Source organism: Siniperca chuatsi, linkage group LG17 (genome assembly GCF_020085105.1).
Source record: "Siniperca chuatsi isolate FFG_IHB_CAS linkage group LG17, ASM2008510v1, whole genome shotgun sequence".
NCBI lineage: Eukaryota > Metazoa > Chordata > Actinopteri > Centrarchiformes > Sinipercidae > Siniperca > Siniperca chuatsi.
In genome coordinates, this window is record NC_058058.1 from 21601560 (window position 1) to 21621300 (window position 19741).

Consider the following 19741-nt stretch of genomic DNA (forward strand, 5'->3'; position numbering starts at 1 on the left):
CACTAATTCCCTGCTTTTGACCAGCCTTGTTATCTCTCATATTCAAATGCCGCAGCCTCTCAGGAGAAGAGAGATCCTTGAGTCTGACTGATCTTTATCTAACCTGCAAGGCCGAAGTTCTAGCTGTCCGCTTCAATTGCCCATATTGGTATACCAACATCGCTAACCTCCTCTTTCCCATATTAACATCAAGGGCTTTTTTCCCTTGCAAGACACCCGAGGGAAAAGGAGCCAGTGGTGGTTGTGGGGTCTGGACATGGAGGCAAATACAAAATAATTCCCTCTGAAATGCCAGAATTAATCAGTCTCCTTTGGATGCGCGTTAACAAGCTATCAAACATCAGGCACCCTCAGCTGCCATGAGGCTCCGCTTAATAACAAGGATGAAGGGAGAAGGAAGGGGTAGGGGCTGAGGCATTTTCAGGTCAGGGAGGGAAAAAGGCAGGCATGTAAGGGCCTGGTCGCAGCAGGGGGGCTACCTGGTAATTGGGATGGAGAAGTAGTTAAAGTGATGGGCGGTGGGATTCGGGGTGCAGGGGGCAGTCCAAGGAAATGAAGGTTGGGGTGTGAACGAAGGAGGTAAAAGGTGGGGAGAGTAGGGGATGGAGGGGAAATGAAAGGAGACGGCAAATATGGGGTCTGTGGAGGCTTCCTGGTTCGGAGGCATGTGCAGAGTGTGTTGATGGAAAAATGAAGGGAGAAGGGGGATGAGGTTGTTGTCAACAGGGTAAAGCCAGAGTGGAACAACACTGAAGGAGCAATTTCATTAAGGTCCAGCGGGAGGGGAGAGGAGATAGTTTTAGATAGTTTTTTGTGTGCACCCAAAACTAAAAAAAAAAAAAAAAAAAAAGGGGGTTACGACACTGTAGTGGCAATTGAAGGGAGAGATTGAAAAGGTGAGGTGTGTGTATGTGGGGTTTGGTTGGAAAAAAAATTAAGGCGAGGACAAGATGGTAGGCTAGGGAGAGTAAGATTGCAGGTTTTTGAGTTAGATTTTGCAATGTAATCACAGGGAGGGAGAGTGGAGGCGGGTGTCGGGGGTGCTGGAGGAGGTGGATGAGGGTTGACGGGGGTGCACTTGGGGATGGTGGCAAGCGGGCGGGAGGGAGGGATGGGAAGCAGCAGACGCGAGTAATGACAGCTGGGTGGGGGTCGAAGAGATGTGATTACACAAGCAGGAAGGGAATCAGGTGATGAGAAAAGTCACGGGGAAGCTAGGGAATGAAAGATTTAGAAGCGGGGAGAGGAAGGAATGTGCTCACGTCATTCATCCTAAATCACAAGCATTTTTTAAATAAGATATCCCTCTATTCACCAACGCTCCTGATGCCCTTTGTCAAGGCTAAAATTGCAAAGCGCATGCATGTTAATTACCCAGAGATTATTCATTCAGCACCCTCTGTGTGCACTAAATGAATGCATATCTTTGGTGCTTGTTAGAGGCGGAGGCAAACAGCACCCCCCTCCCCCTAGTCACCCTCAGCCCTGCTAACATTGTGGTGTGAAAAGCCTATTACTAGTCTTCACCAGCAGCTTATCCCTCACCATTGCAGGGAAGATTTTGGCCGAGCAAACATGAATGGCTTCTTTGCTCTGGAAAATGAGAGATGCTAAATCTGCAACCATAACCCACTTCTTGCCTCATGCACAATAGAAAGCCTTGGAGGAGATGACTCCGAGCAGTTTGAAAAACCTCTGGCATCCTCTCACGCAGGCGTTAACACCCTTTGAGAACATTTGTTTGACATTATGGCAGCTATAGATGTGATGGACAGTGTCTGGTTAGACTGAGTTTCAACAGAGGTGATGGGAGATTATGTTTTTATTGCCTGTACAAAAAAAAAGGAGACAGATGCCTTTTGAGATTTTTATCTGCATATGAAAGAGAAAGCTGAGAGCTTTGGACTCGTTCCAATATGGCTGGCGTATCACTTTCAGAGCTCCACTGCATCTCTATTTCTGTCTCTGTCTAGGTCTTCCTTCTGTTTCTCCATATCATGTCTATCATGTCAAAGACTCCCAGTGAGCCTCTGTTATGTCCAAATGCAAAGTCCAAATTACTGCTGACAACCTAATGCAATTTAGATATTTGGGAACAGGAGGACAGATAAATGTCATCTACTAACACAGTCTTACAAAAACAAGTATGAACACTGACACGCAGATTATGGATTGTGCAACACAAAGTACATGAACATTATGGTTCTCCACCAGAGATCATTGCAAATGTTTTTACTCATCCGCTACTATGAACTATAGAGTTGTTTGGCCAACATTTTTTTTGTTTTACAAGCATATTCAATGCATGTTTGTAGCTCATTTATAATAAATGTGTTAACAGATACTTTGTGGCTGTACTTTACTTATTTTACTTGGTGCAGCACACCATTTTATCTTTATTTTATGTCTGTATTTCTTGAATATTGTGTATATTAGCAGTAAGAAAATCATAGCAGTCCCCTGGATTCACAGATTCGTTGGAGATGTGACACAAACAAAGATAAGAAACTAATTTGGCTCTAAGACTTGTACTGGGAAGCTCCAGTGTTATGTTGCTTTGGTTTATACCTGGTTGGACCTATAAATATATTTTTCGAGGTGTTGCTCAGACTACAAGAGCACAGGACACCCTGGATGTGCTGGTTCTAAGTGGAAGTAAAGCAATTTATGCTTCATTATCTTTCCAAAATATCAAGTGGAAGGCTACATGAAGTTAATAACTCATTAAGTGCTTTACTTATTGGATAATTGTGTTGATTCTAGTTATTTTTACAGCAAATAAACAAACATCTGCAAACCTGTATGTATGTTGTATCATGACAGTAGCAGAACAAAGATATGAATGGAAACAATAAAAGTGTCTAAATTAAGGAGCATCCTCATAGGCGCCTACCACATAAGCACAACTTCCTTTTTTGTCATAGCTCTCTCACCCCTCATTTCCTGTGTGCCTCTGTACTGTCTGTTACCCAATAACGGCAAAAGTGCCCCCCAAAAAAACTGTCTTAAAAAGTATTTAAATTAATATGCAAAAAACAATTATAAACACTAACATGCACTGCAAGTAGTCTAACTATCAACCAAACTGCAGCAGCGAGTCAGGCCCAACTTGACAGGCGGCCAGGAATAGTATCCACAGGTGAACGAGCACTGAGTCTCATGACTCTGGTACATGAACAAATCTGGCGAGCCCCAAAGCCAAGTCGTATTTTCAGTCGAGTCAACGCAACACAGCCGCATCCGGTGGGCATCGGGGGGGTTCTGACCATGTCCTGTTTGTATCTAACAAATTCAAATAATCTCTCCATTCAGCTACATTTATTTCTCTCAATTTCATGTGTGGACAACACAGAGCATTCAGCATTTGAAGATGCTGCGCTCATTTCACATGATTTCAGAAGGCTTTTTTTGTTGGATCTAATTTAAAAACTGTTTGACACCTACTTGAAATCCAAGAAATCCTTGAAACATGTTCAATAAGAGAGCTTTAGAGGGAACGATCTGTGCAATCACCCTCTCAAGCTTGTGTTATTGTGCGTCTGCAGTCCAACAAGTTGAAATCCAAATGAAAGATTCCAAGCTGTATTATAAATATACCAGTGTGACTCATAAGATGGTCGAGAGAGATGGTAATGGACATGTTAAACCCAACTGTAACTGTGTAAACTTCAGAGACTGAGCAGACGTTGCCGCATTTGTATGCGTGTGTGTTTATTTACATGTTTGTGTGTTTCTGCATGTATGTGTGTAAGAGAGCAGATGTTGTGTGTGTGTGTGCTCTGCTGAATGACTATGCATGTGTTTGCCCAGTGTCTGGGAGATGGAGGGCTTTGGCTTTTATTTGGGGTTTTTGCTCCATGCTTGGGGGATATATCTGTGCACTCGCCTTGACAAACATCAATTATTAAGAATCTGCTCAGAATGCTGATTTACAGAAGTCTGTATATGTATGTGGTCACTTTTGTTTTGAAGTTGTTTTATAAAGATTTGAAGGTGCCCAGCTAGATTTATTCACTCCCATGACTTAAAACATAATTTTATTGCTCACTGTCGATCTGTCAATTTGTCAGCTCCCAGTGACCACTTTTATTTCTAATCACATCAGCGCTGAGATTAACTCGAGGGAGCCAGCAGCCATAATCAATTCTTTGTTATTAATAATTAATCCACTCTGTGTGATAAAATATTCTGTATCAAGTGCAGATGTTAAAAGTAGATTTCTGAGCAAATCAAGGAAAGTGAACTATATATTTTTGTTTACGCTGCTCATCGTTTGTCTTAAAAGGATGCCAGAGCGGGCGGGTCGTGTTGAGGAGGCACAAAATGCACGCTGAGACAGACGGACTCAGCGTGTGCTGGGATACTGATCATTAGCTTATGAAGAATGAAAACAAGGACGCAGAGACATGGCCAGGAGAGTAAAAAGGAGAGATGAGAGACAGAGGGTTGGGGGAAAAAAGACAGAGAACAATGCAGCACAAGCTGCCGGGCTTAATGATTGCTACAGGCAGCAGACATGGGGTCAGCGCTAAGCTTTACATGAAGCATGCTAATTGTAACATTCTTGCATTCCTGCTACCATCCATCACCATCGAAACCAGGGGCAGAGACAAACTGTAGGTTCGTATTCATAGCTCAGAGAATGACACCCAGAGAGAAAAAGGTGACCCGTGTTCTCTTTTAAAAGAGCTACAGTTTCTTTGTTACTGACAGACACATTTTCCAGCAATAAGAGGAAGAAGCAGCAGAGGCGGAGGCGGAGGCGGAGGAGGGGGGTAAGAAATAAAAGATCACTTTGATCACCTCAGTGTACTCTGAGCGTTCACTTCCTAGGTTGGCCTCAAGGTTAAGATGGCTCGTTATGTTTTATGGTCCTCGTTAAAGACGCAGAGAGCTTGCGGGGAGGTAGCTGAATATATATTTTTGAAAGGTGTTCAACAGGGCTCCAGTCAGGGTTCCACCTGATCTTATTTGTCTCAAGTGTCCGTACACACAGAAACACATTAACACACACACACAGCTCAAGGTGACTTCCACCCAGAACCCTGAAATTCATAAATTTTTTTCAATTGGAGAGGGAGATGGTTATATTTCCTTAGAGGATCATGCTTTGTGTGTGTGTGTGTGAGAGAGAGTGTTTGTATGTTATGTTAAATCCTGCCTTATTACTTTTCAATGACACTCCAACTCCTTTTTCATTATTATTTTTCATAATAATGTTCAACCTGAGATGCCATAGTGAATGACGTTGAAATATAACCTCTCAAATGAATGTTCTGTTTACCATTCATGTTGAAGTTTATACTGTGCCAGTTACTGTAATTGCATGGAGACAGATAGAGGCTAGAGTGAGCATTCAATTTGTATTTTGTCTTCTCTGCTGTGTATTATTCATTATCTCAGAGTAGTTCAAGGGCATTATTCAGAGATTGAAAGTTGTCTGGATATTGTGCCATATTGGACAGGTAAGCAAATACAGGGAAAAGAGTTTTCATTGCTCACCTGCATCATTGTGAGTTTGAATCCAAAAATATATTTAACTAGGATGGTCTACTCTGCTGAGAGCTAAATGTCGTTTTTGGGAGAGTTCTGGCCAAGACGGCAGCACAATTATATTTAACAAACCGTCACAAGAGCCAACACTCACTGAAAGAGACCGTAAGAAAATGAGGAAGGAAAAGAGGGAAAGTGCAAAAGACATTATACGACAGACAAAGAAGCAAAGACAGAAAAGGCATTTGAAACAAATTAAAACACCAATTTCCATGCAATATTAAAACTGCAATGATGCCTTTCATTTTTGCCTTCCCACCTAACTGGCCTAACAAAGCTTGTCTGCCTCATTTGTAGCTTTATTGCATTTTCTTTTCTTGCTTCTCCTCTCCTTTGTTGTTATTACTTTCACAATTATGCACCCTGACCTTATATTTAAAGCAACTACTAGGATTTACACATGTACACAGCACTGTGCACTGACACGTATTAATAATGTACTCTATAGTAAAGTATATAATAGTTATTTACAGTAAATGCAGTGGTAAAATAATAACATATTGCAGTTTTAATTGCTTCCAGATTGGGTGGAAGAAGTATTCAGATCCTGTATTTAAATAAAAGTAGCAATATAATAATTTAAAAAGTATTCCATTATAAATAAAAGTCCTGCATTCAAAATCGTGTTCAAGTAAAAGTACCATGAGAAAAATGTACATAAAGTTTCAAAAGTAAAAGTATTCATTATGCGGCAGAATTACCCCTGTCAAAATTATAATATTATATATTATATTATTGAATTTTTATTACCAATGCAGTGTGTAAGAGGCATTGTAAAGCCCCTGAAAATTTGGTTTCAAAGTCTCCATAACATGAAATATTCGTAACTTAATAAGTGACAAGCAAAGTTAAAGTTTAACAGAAAACATTCTTACATCCCCGGCATCAGAATCAGAATCAGCTTTAGTAGGTTTATCAAGTAGGTTTATACATACAAGGAATTTGCTTTGGTATTATGGTGCAAAAACTGTAAACATGGTAGAAATATAAAGAAAGATAAGTACTGCAGGTCAAGAAACAAAAATATAAAATATAAAATTTACAATAAAATAATAGATAGAAGATGTATGAAAATAATGAAGAATATGTACAATATGACCGTTAAATTACAGTTTGTGCGATGTGTAAAATCTATACATGGGAATGTGCAAAAGTGTATAGTATTACTGTATGACAGTCAGTGTCTGTGGGGGGCCAGGGCTTGTTGATGAGGCCGACTGCAGACGGAAAGAAACTGTTTCTGTGGCGTGAGGTTTTGGTCCTGATGGACTGCAGCCTCCTGCCGGAGGGGAGTGACTGAAACAGTTTGTGTCCAGGGTGGGAGGGGTCAGCCACAATCTTTCCTGCTCGCCTCAGGGTCCTGGATGCATGCAGGTGCTGGAGGGAAGGTAGATTGCAGCCCACCACCTTCTCAGCAGAGCGAATGATATGCTGCAGTCTGCTCTTGTCCTTGGCAGTGGCAGCAGCGTACCAGATAGTGATGGAGGAGGTGAGGATGGACTCAATGATGGTGGTGTAGAAGTGCACCATCATTTAGCAGGTTGAACTTCTTCAGCTGCCGCAGGAAGTACATCTTCTGCTGGGATTTCTTGGTGAGGGAGTTGATGTTCAGCTCCTGTAATCCACAAATATCTCCACTGTTTTAAGAGCGTTGAGCTCCACGTTGTTCTGACTGCACCAGGTCACCAGGTGATCAATCTCCCACCTGTAGGCGGACTCATCCCCATCAAAGATAAGTGGTGTCAAATGAGGGTGGTGTCATCTGCAAACTTCAGGAGCTTGAAAGACTGGTGACTGGAGGTGCAGTTGTTGGTGTACAGGGAGAAGAGCAGAGGAGAACCGGTGCTGATGGTCTAGGCAGTTTGATCTATAACAATGCATTCTATTTTATAATGTAAACATATATTTTGTTTGTAAAGTTTTAATCTGCAAAGTAGCTAGTAACTATAGCTGTCATGGGGTGCCCCAATAGCTCACCTGGTAGAGCGTTTGCCCTGGCCCTGCATGTCTCTCTCTCTCTCTCCTCCCACATTTCCTGTCTCTTTTCAGCTGTTCCTGTCATATGAAGGCAAAAGGCCCAAAAAAATAATCTTAAGAAAATAAAACTATAGATATCAGATAAATGTAGTGGATTAAAAAGCACAGTATTTCCCTCTGAAATGTAGTGTAATATAAAGTAGCAGAATGCGTAACTGCCCATAGAAATATAATCTTTAAATCAGCATTCTTAAAAGATTATCTTGAGCACTTACATATAGCAGTGAGGGGTTATTAAAAGGAGCTGCTCAAGTTGAGAAAATCATTTGAAATTTGTGCATCGCTGATAAAAAAAAAATTGCAGAATGGAGGGAGGCTGGTTGTTGTTGACATGTTTGGGAATGTCATTTTAAGCCAGTTTTCATTTCCATGGCTCTCCTATCTCTCTCTGCGGCTCTCTGCTATTTGCTGTGTGGCTGGAGCCATGCCAACCCCATTACTCCTACAAGACTGTAACTCGCGGCCTCATTGACAGGGATGTGACAACAAGCCTTTAGACAGAGAGGAAATCATTCATCATTAACCACGCAGCCATGGAGGAGACAAACACATCTGTGCCAGCGATAAGGGCTCGCCGGCGCCCCTCCGCACCGCTCGGCACCTGTTTCACACAAGCTCTTTGGCTTCCTCACCTCTGCTTTGCTTTTGTGTTTGGGAATGCTAATTGGCCAATGTCCTTCACAAATCCTTGTTCAGAGCCTCCCCAGTGAACAGACAGAGAGCGAGGGAGACAGCGAGGTGAGACACAAACTGCTGCAAAGAGGAGGGCACTGGTAAGACTTTTACAAAGAACACTTAGATATTGCTGGATGTTTTGTATAATACCTTCTTTGAAGAGCTTTCTCAAGAGATATTCTAAAAGCCTGCAGTAATCCTCTCCTCGCCATCTCTGGGTCTGAATCAGCATCAGTCCAACAGTGGTAAGATGAGATAATCTCCCACATGTGTCTTTGCTCGATTCCATTCTATCAGCGTTTTTACTTCAAAATGGAAACATACTCTTTAGCTCCTTGTTTTGCAGTAGGCAGGGGCAGACTAAACTTTTGCATTTGTTTGATTCCATTCAACGACATTTGCTCTTTTTTCTGCCACTGCCGCAGGCCAACTTTGTTATTAGCGTTGGTACTAGACGTCAATCAGCTGAGAGGCAGAAGGCCGAGGAATGCCTCTTTCCGAAAGAAGTATTTTTTGTTATTGACTCAGCAGCAAGGGAGATGGGATTGGGTGATCGTTAACACATCCATCTGTGTTCTAGGCCCAAAGCAACGGTTACACTGGATTACCTCATCTTGCAACATGCCACTAATCACCCCGCTACCTGCATGAAAGTGATGGCGAGGCTGCTTCTATACTATATATGTATCTGTGCCTGTCAATGCAAAGTCTCTTTGGATTTTTAGACATGCATGCATGAGTCTAGGAATGGCAATGTCGGTCTGTTGGTCTGTCCGGCACTTTGGTCCAGATTGTAATATCTCAACAAATATTGGATGGATTGCCATGACATTTATGGTCCCCAGAGGATGAATCCTACCCATTTTTGTGATCCTCTGACTTTTCATCTATTATCACAATGAGGTTGACATTTCTGTTTTTTAGTGAAATGTCTAGAAAACTATTGCATGGATTGCAATGAAATTTGAAATTTGGTACAGATATTCAGGGTGCCAGGAGTATGAATTCTATTGACTGGTGATCCCCTGACCTTTCTTTTAGTGACACTAGCAGGTCAAAGTTTTCACTTATTCTGTGAAATATCTCAACGTCAAAAATGTTGGTGATGCTCAGAGGATGAATCCTAATGACTTTGGTGATCCCCTGACTTTTCATACTGTGGTTTGTAACCAAATACTTTGTACTTTGTGTTTTGTGCTAATTAGCATGCTAATATGCTAAACTAAGATGGTGAACATGGTAAGCATTATATATGCTAAAGATCATACTTTGCGGGTCTAGGTTTGGTTTCAGAGGTCAGTCAGAGGTCCTTAAAAAACACTAAATATGTGAATGCTATTTCCTGTGTTTATATATTTATATCAATCTAGAAGTAACATATTATGAACTTACTTATTGGGCTTTCAAAATGAATAGTAGTCTAATAACAAAACGCATGTAAATTGTGGTATTATCAATACACTAGCATCACTTAAAAGTTGTCCTTACCTGATAATTAAGTCCTTTACTGGCTTATCTTTGACTTATGTTGAATAGTGTCTTTTTAGGAGAATACTCACTGTAATTAATAACATACATTACATTTTTTTTTTTTACCAGATAAGCGTGCAGTGGAATTTGAATTGTTATTACAGCCCTGAGTAGGGTCTGCAGGTCTTCCTTTCAGGCTGCTGATATAACCTTCACCAATCAGAGGGTAGAGCCTCTATGTAGCCTGAGTGGAGAAAAAAAAGTCAGAAAATCACTTGGGATTGTGATCATGATAAACATTACACCTGCTTAGAATCAGCATGTTAGCATTGTAATTGTGCGCATGTTAGCATACTGATGTTAGCATTTAGCTCAAAGTACCGCTTAGCCTAAGTACAGCGAGTACAGTTGCTAGCATGGCTGTAGACTCTTGTCTACTCTAGTCTTGTTTCACCAAACTGTGACTTCTTCACCTCCCTGTCACACTGGGGTATATTACTTTGCTATTTCCTTGAACCATCTGCCAGTATTGTTATGTACACAGTGAAATATGCAGGCTGTGATTTGATGCCGTATATCCCTGTGCAGATTAGGGCAGTGTCAGTACAGGATTACCCTGGTAATTCATGTAATGCTGCTTCGCCACAGTTAATTTCCCCATGGATGAGTGGCGAGAGTTGAGTTATACACCAGCACCAGCTCCCCAAACTACAGTGTATCATTCCCTCACAGTTCTTCATCTCCTCAACATGTTTGGTATGCAAAAGACATGACTTGGGTTTTCTGTCTTAACGGCCTGTCGTGTATTTGTTATGGGCATTCGGCTCCAGTGATTGAGGTGTGGAGCCGTCTTTCCATTGAGCAGCGAGCTGCTGAATGCAAATAGCATATTTGTAATCATCAGGCAATCATCATGCAGTCAGAGTTCCAATCATCATTGTCAGGTTTCTCTCTTAAAGTTAATGAGCAAATAGCAATGGATACAATCAAAACAAGGCAACAGTAAATGCAGCCAGTGAAAGAGAGATCAAAATCGAGTCAAACTTAAAACTGAGCTGATTAGCGTGAAGTCAAAAGCATATAGTGAAGCTAACCTCTGTAGAGCCGGATGTTTGCGATGAGGAGGCCACGGGAGAAGCTGAAATCCCATGTAATTATCACTCCCTGTGGAAATTAAGGCTGACCTTTCTAAGTAGGGAGCTGCTAATAGAATTCAGGGGAGGAATAACTCACTCACATATTCACTCACAGAATGTCCCGTCAGCAATATTACAGCTGATTTAAGGCAAGACGTGAGGTTGGGAAAGGTCTTCTCAGAGTTTTTTCTGAGTTGATAAAATTTCTTCACTGTAAGTGAGTAAAGTGGCATCTAGAGGTGTGGGGAATAGCTATAAAATGTGAAACTGAAGAAGTGCATTAAAAAAACACTAGAAACAATATCTGATGCTGGAGAGATTTTAACAAGCGACTGACACTCTGGCATTGGCTGAATTGCCACCCATGAATTTCATCGGAAGTGTCTTAGTGAGGCACTTTCTAGATAATGACTTGACCAGCTGCAGCAGCCCTATTAGCCCTTACATTTTTTAATTGGCCAGGGCAAAGTATGTTCGAGAGTGGCTTCCACTCTAGGTCCACTACGTGTAAAAACGAATTCTTAATTTAGAGAAACCTTTCTTTTTTAACCTCAATACACAACCGCACAGATGCATGAATCTCTGTAAACCTGCACGCATGCAAACACAACATATCCACACACATACCATATGAACACACACACACCCACATTAATATACAGACCTAGAAAAGGCTTACAGAGTATTTTTGCCCCTGGCGTCCATAATTCTCTGCTGATTACACTCAGTGTGGTTTAATGGAAGCCCCAATAACCCAGGCTGGAGAACACACCACAATCATACACACATGCAGAGAAACACACACACACACAGTGAGAAGCTGGAGAGCGGTGCTGTCAGATAGAGACAGAAAGAGGACGGAGAGATTAAATTCTGCCGAGAGTTTTTTGTCTGTGAGATTGGTTCTTAACGTCCCCAGCTCCCTTCACACTCCCTATTAGTGCAGTGAAGAAGAGCGAGGACGGAGGGAAGGCTGGAAAAAACAGGAAACTTCAACAGAGACGGTATTCGGAGGATACTTAACAATGTTATTAATCCATTAATCCTTGTTTGACATTTGCCAATGTATCACCACTGACTGCTCTTTCTTTTAGAGCTGCAGGCTACAGTAGGTGTGTGTACATTTTCTTTTTTCCTTATTAGCTTTCCAGTGTCCTCATAAGAATGGAAAAATGACCAAAGTAAGAACAGTTTGTCTCCAACTGCACATGGTTTAGCACAGGGTTAAAGGTTGACGCAATAAATAGTTTCTGGAGGACAGTCTGTACACATTAAAATCATCCGTTTGCTTAACACTATGTTGAGTAATAGCATTATCTCAGTACAGAGAAAATTATGGCCTAATGGCAGCAGCTCTAAAGCTAAATGGTGAGTCATTTTAAAAAGTGTCTTTAAATCTGTCAGCATTTGTAAGAAATAAAATAGGCATGAATGAATATCAAATATACTTTTCTGAATTACCAGGAACTGTTTCCCCAGTTTCTCACCTGAATCCACCTGAACAATATCAAGCTAGTATAGTTTTATTTAAAAAAATCTATTGAATAAATCTATCTGGCCATATTGAACTAGTATTAAATGATTTTTGGCCACATGGGGGCAGCAGAACAAGCTGTAACACGGTCATATTATTACCTCATAAAGTTGTTATGGAAAACAGTTGCTTATTTACACATCCAGCAGACACAGAGCAACATTAGCACTGATTTGGAGTCGTGTTTCAGGTCACTCTACAAATTTAAGCCCAATATTCACTTTCCTTTCAGTTTTGTTTTGGGTTCCATCAACTCCTGAGAGAAAAATGTGGCTCTTCAGCTGCTAAATGCTCCACTATGTTCACCACCTATAGTCGCTTGCTTCGTCAGTGTGCCATTTGGTTCTGGTCAGGCAGTGTACAGTGGATTTATCTGAGCTTTTTTGCTGAAAACAGTTGCCTGCTGCAGCTGGAAACAAGGTTGAGAGCTGTTAGAGTAAAAACCAAAACAATGAGCTAAAAGATGCTAAAATGCTCCATAGAGCTGAGGGGAGAGGCAGAGTCGGGTGATAATTCTCTGTGAGCTCATCACTAGGAGCTATCCTTTTTACATTGCACATAGTCATTTGACCCATAGTTAATCTAAAAATATTGACTATTGCAGCTTTAAAATAATGCTTTGCCCACTAAGACAGTGTTATCATGGTTAAGTGTTATTATGGAGCCTTTTAGTTAATGATCTATTATGTAAAGCCAAGAGGGTTTAAAGTTTAGGTGAGTACAGCATCTTCCAAATTATTTTAATGGCAGGAGTTTTTGTTTGTAGAAATATGTGACAATCTGGGTGAAAATTAGCTCAGTCCTTATGTTGCTTTTGTATCTCAGATGGACTGGGTGGGAGTGGGTTGTTTTGATACTACCATGGGGGTTAGTAGCAATACGGCCCAAAATGTTATGCATTCCCTAACATTAGAATTAAAGTGGAATTTCTGTAAATCAAGGCACAAAACACGAGTCATTAAGTGCAACACACAGAACTGTTAAAGAGGTACTGCACACTTAAATGTGTTTTTTGAGCTGTAAACTAAATTATGTGACTGTACTGTGATGAAACACATCAGTGCTGGTGTTAATATTGACATTCTTACCAAATTCATGAAAATCTGCATTTCATGGGTTGAAAATGGCTCAACACGCCATCTGCTAGTGATATGTCAGTTGTGAACAAGTCGGCTCTATGCTCTAGATAGGCTCTATTTAAATATGCTGGGAGGGAGGGAGCTTGCAAAATTTGGTGTTGCAGTTACACTTTAAGTGAAACTACAGTGTATCAGTGTTCCGTATCAAAATCTTTGAAAATAAATTTGAAATGTAGCTGTTAAAAGTTGGTAGCTTGAAGCTTGAATTTATGTTACTGACAGTGGATCCAATGAACAAATTTGCACAGTGGACAAAACATCAATAGAAACCATGTTTTATTGTTTGTTAGTCTTAGCAGGATCTCTTAGACACTAATTGTACAATTTACAAAAGCTAATAAGTCATGCAAATGTTTTGTTCTTTAAAAATGCTGACAAATTTGTAACTTCTAATATTTGATGACATCTAGCTCTTGTTCCTACAGAGGGTGATCACACTTATTGTAAGTCACTTTGGACAATTGTCTGCCAAATGAATGTAATGTAACTAACTTTTACAAGAAAACTTTTAGAAAAAGACACAGTATGTGTAAGGCAGCGCTATTCAATTACAAATTCAATTAGGCCAGATATTAAAACCAGGAAATGTAGATGGGCCAGACATTTTCAGCAGCTTATTTAAAACCTTTTTTTATCTGTCTGGTGCCTCAGAATATTATATTCTGTAACTACCGCAATGCACAAATTAACACATTGGTTTGGCATTTGGATATGGCGGTAAAATAAGTACTTGCTAGTTCAGGCAGGGTTAAACTGATGGCTTTCATTGTCAATTTTACTTTTCAGGGTTGATGGAGACATACTGTAAAATTTCAATTAAAAGCAGATCCCCAATTAAACGCTGAGTCCCTTTTACTGGCCGGGTGAGGCTACACGTTTTGACAAATAAATGCAGGTCTCAATTAGATGCCGGTTCTGGTTTTTATAAAAGTCCTATGGACGTATAAAACCTCTTAAAGCCCACCTGGTCGCCCACTTGAGCTCTAAGCTGTTTAGATTGCGCATACAAATATAAATGTTTAAACTTTCGTCGACATGCTACACGTTAGATCAGTTAGATTCTCCACAATTCAATCATTCAATTCATTTTACGAAAAAAATCAAATGAATCAAAACGGTTTTTCATAAAAATTAAGCAAACTTGCGAATATTGTCATGTGAAGTCCATTGCTCACTGTCTGCTAACGAAGGCCGCACTATGTTTGGCGGTGTCATTACATCTGTAAACATCTTGCCCCATCAGTACTGCGCATGTGCAACTTCCGTAGTTCTATAAGTGAACTTTCTGGAATAGTTGCAAAATGGAACAATTCTGACTTCTCTCCTGTTCTCTCGCTTTTGTTGCTCATTTGCACCAATATCAGACAGCGCCAAGCGCGCCGATGACAAGTTGTTGATGTGTCGAGACGTGGAAAGTAAACAGCAAATCTGAATGTATAATGTTATCCAATTAGTTCCAATTATCGCATACTGTCACATATTTGTCTTAACTTGCAGGTTTTGATTTGATAGAAGCCGTGTGACACTAAGACGGAGTGAAATGTGTTGGAGACTTGAGATTGCCCAGAAGAGCACTGCTGGATTCATCAGCAGGCATCTAGTCATTAATGAAGATATGGGCACTGGAGGGGAGAAAACTTTCAGGGGGGTGGGGTGAGCTTGTTATTTTTTATTTATTTATTTATTTTTTTTTAAAAAGAGATGACAGTTGATCCATGTGTATTTTTAAAATATGTGTTATTTCTGATTATTCCTCAAACCTAAATACTAACACAAACTTGCTTTTTGTGTTGAACTGAAATTAAAATGTATTTAAATCTGCATATATATATCCTTTATTATATCCTTGAAAATTGCATTTACCAAAAAGAAGTTCGTATCAGAATGGTAATGTTATAGGATACGGAGGAACCTGGACCCAAAAGCAAGACTCAACAGAAGTTAATGTAGTGGAAAGACCTCAGTTTATTTAACAACCAGAAGGAATGGATTAACCGGGCGAGCTGGACCGATCCGAAGAACGAAGAAGCCGGACTGCTCCGGAGACTGGCCGTAAGTCAATCGTTCAATTCATTTTACGGAAAAAAAAACAAATGAATCAAAGCGGTTTTTCATAAAAGTTAATCAAAGTTGTGAATATTGTCATATGAAGGCCATTGCTCACTGTCTGCTAACTTTGTTCGTCAAACGAAGACCGCACTATGATTGGCGGTGTCGTTACATCCGTAAACATCTTGCCCCATCAGTACTACGCATATGCAACTTCCATACACTTTATATGTAGTCTACTTATTTTGTCATATAGATGACATATAGATTTATGTATGCTGGGCCACTCGGAGGTTGCTTCTGATGTGGCCCGTGGGATAGGCCCAATTGAATAGGCCTGGTGTAAAGTGTTGATCGGAGGAGTACAATCCATGTGTTCACGCAGCAGGGAAAAAGTTGGGGCGGTTAATGCCACTGACTTTGGTACAGGTGATCAGGGGAAATAAGAGTCATACCGGCTTGGGTCACCTGGGTCAACAAGGTACACGTCAGGTGCCGGGGAACCAGGGCAACATGATGAAAAATGGGGTACTTGAACAAGACATTCATGGACTAGAGCAGACAATATGGAACTGTTGCAATGCTACTATACAAGCAACTTCAGTGAGAAGGGGTTATATGCAGAGGCTATGGGATATATGGATGCTTTGAAACCCAACATCTACACAAAGAATTAACTCCCAGCTCAGTGTTCTAACATCTGCAAGCGGCAACTGGAGACTGATGAGGTACAACAAACATGCTACGGCAAGGTGGAGCCAGGACGACAGTTCCGCGGGGAGATATCATCATCATCCCCACACTCCGAGAATGAGTAAAGACTCACTGATCCAAACTACCAGGATCTACAGCAACCTACCAGTGGCTGGAAAAGGCTGGACTAAAGGAGAGCACAAAAACACTAATCATGGCAGCACAAAACAAGGTACTCAGTACAAGATCAATAGAGGCTGGGGTCTACCACACCAGACAGGACCCCAGGTGCAGACTGTGCAAAGATGCCCCTGAGACAGTTCAGCACATAACAGCAGGGTGTAAGATGCAGGCAGGAACAGCGTACATGGAACGCCATAACCAAGTGGCTGGCATAGTGCACAGCAACATCTGCCATGAGTATGGGCTGGAAGTCCCAAGGTCAAAATGGAAGACACCTCCTAAGGTAGTTGAGAATGACTGAGCTAAGATCCTGTGGGACTTCCAGATCTAGACTGACAAACTAGTGATGTCTAACCAACCAGACATCGCGTTGATCTGCAAACAGCAGAAGAAGGCAGTGGGGATAGATGTAGCAATCCCAAGCAACAGCAACATCAAGAAGAAGGAACACGAGAAGCTCAAAAAATAACAAGGGCTGAAAGAGGAGCTAGAAAAGATGCGGAGAGTAAAAACAATAGTGGTGCCAGTGGTAATCGGAGCACTGGGGACTGTGACCCCCAAACTGGGAGAGTGGCTCTAGCAGATTCCAGTTACAACATCTGAAGTCCTAGGAACAGCAACAAGATACTGCGCAGAACCCTCAAACTCCCAGGCATCTGGTAGAGGACCCGAGCTTGAGGATGACACATACCACCCCACGGGGTGAGAGGGGGGATTTTTTAAAATTTATATATATAGATATATATAATATATATGCAGACAAGGAGCTCCATATGGGAACAGTCTATTTTCTATGATCCCCAAGTAGCCAGGATATACTGTATGTATGTTTAATGTATGTATCATCTTATATACAGTTTGTACTTCTAGCTTCAGTTATCAATACTATATAAAGTATAATAATAATAGTCTACAGTAAGTATTTTACTATGTTCTGCATGTGGTCATACTGTATTTCCACTGCTGTTTTTTCTCCCAGTACACCACACATACGAGTTTCCACATTTGTTCAACATGTTGTTCCATGAAGCCCAGTGTGATTTGTTTGTCAGTCACAGTCAGTGTAAAATATAATGATGTTTAGAGGCAGAATGTTGCTGAGGCTCATCATGCACATTGTTTTTTTTTCTTTTTTGAATTATGTCAAAAAATAAAACAATAAGCCAACTTTGAATCAGAAAGGAGGAATCCTGCTACTCCAGGACGTCTTGCTGTTGTATCTGAGACGTTTTGCCTCAGATATGGAGGCTATGGGTGTGACCTGTGTGCTACTGTATGTTTCAGTCTGGGCTCTCATTGTTCAAAAATTAATCAGGGCTGTGTTGTGGTGGTGGAGGGCTGGGTGTGTGTGTGTGTGTGTGTGTGTGTGTGTGTGTGTGTGTGTGTGTGTGTGGGGGGGAGAGGGACACTTTAGAAAATAGAAAATTGAAAGCTCTGTTGTAATCTCGAGTCCTATCAACTCTCAATCCTTGTCCTGATATCGGAAGCCCAGTACACACATGCCGACACACACATGCACAGCTGAAAGCGTGCAACTTGGCTCCTTTCTCTCACCCACTGTTCCCGAAATCCCTGAACTGTCATCTCACACACACACACAGTGCAGAAAAAGACAGCTTAGTGATGGTGTTTGGTTTCGTTATCAGCATCACCTCTGTTGCGGAATGACAGGTCAAAGGTGTTGAATTTAGAAAGCTTGGATTCATCATGAGCCGACACACACATGCACACGCACTCACACGCACTTGATCTTTGGCATCTCTCGTGATTGGTGTTAGAGCAGTGACAGTAAAACGGCGAGGCATTAGAAACGAATGAGCAGAGAGAGTAATGACAGCACTGTCAGCGCTTACGGGCAGGCGAACGAGCTGATTGCCATACAAGCAATTTACTTGTTTGATTGACTGACACAAAATGGCTGCCAGGCTGTGATTGAATTCAGGCCTGTCTTGAGGCCAGATAATGTGCGGATGCAGTAAGCATAATAATGCAGACATGATCGATTCACCAAATGATATTCTTTATTACAAATGAGTTTTCATAATGTTTACAACTCTCAAGTTGCCGTCCAGTGGGCCCCCCGAGATCCAATCACACCGTTACTATCAGTGTCTTTCATTGGAGACACACTCTGAGGGCCCCTGCACTGCTACATGACTGTTCTTTGTTTATGATTTATTTAATTGCAGTCAGTTTAACAGTGGCACCACTGGGGCTTTGATTCTCTTTCATCTGCGGCTTTAAAAACAGCCCATTGCATTATGTATAGTCTGTTGGGTGTGTAAACGATGTTTAAGAAAGCTAATAATTGCTCTGTCTGTCTCATATTTCATAATTTATTCATAGGATCTGAGAATTCCAACATGGGGCCTCCTTGCTTTTGCTCTCTTTTGATTTATTAACCACCTAGATAGGCCTAATTAGGGAACTTTCTGGAATAGTTGCAAAATGGAACAATTCTGACTTCTCTCCTGTTCTCTCACTTTTGTTGCTCATTTGCACCAATATCAGACAGCGCCAAGCGCGCCGATGACAAGTTGTTGATGTGTCGAGACGTGGAAAGTAAACAGCAAATCTGAATGTATAATGTTATCCAATTAGTTCCAATTATCGCATACTGTCACATATTTGTCTTAACTTGCAGGTTTTGATTTGATAGAAGCCGTGTGACACTAAGACGGAGTGAAATGTGTTGGAGACTTGAGATTGCCCAGAAGAGCACTGCTGGATTCATCAGCAGGCATCTAGTCATTAATGAAGATATGGGCACTGGAGGGGAGAAAACTTTCAGGGGGGTGGGGTGAGCTTGTCATTTTTTATTTAATTAAATTTTTTTGAAAAAAAGAGATGACAGTTGATTCATGTGTACTTTTTAAAGATGTGTTATTTTTGATTATTCCTCAAACCTGATTACTAACACAAACTTGCTTTTGGTGTCGAACTGAAATTAAAATGTATTTTTGCTAAGAAACCTGCATATATATATATATATATATCCTTTATTATATCCTTGAAAATTGCATTTACCAAAAAGAAGAAATTTAAAGTTCCCCTCCAGACACATTTTAAAGTAATTAAGTATTGTAAAAATTCTCTGATATGATTAATATTTTGTTTAACATATTTATCCCACATTAAAAGTTTTTAAAAAGCAAGCACATCTAGTCTTTCTCCCTCACTGAGAAATTCTGGTTCTGGTATGAAGGCCCGCCCACCACCTCTGCATGTTAGGTTGACCGGTGCCGGTGAGAGCACGGATGTGGGTGAGAGAC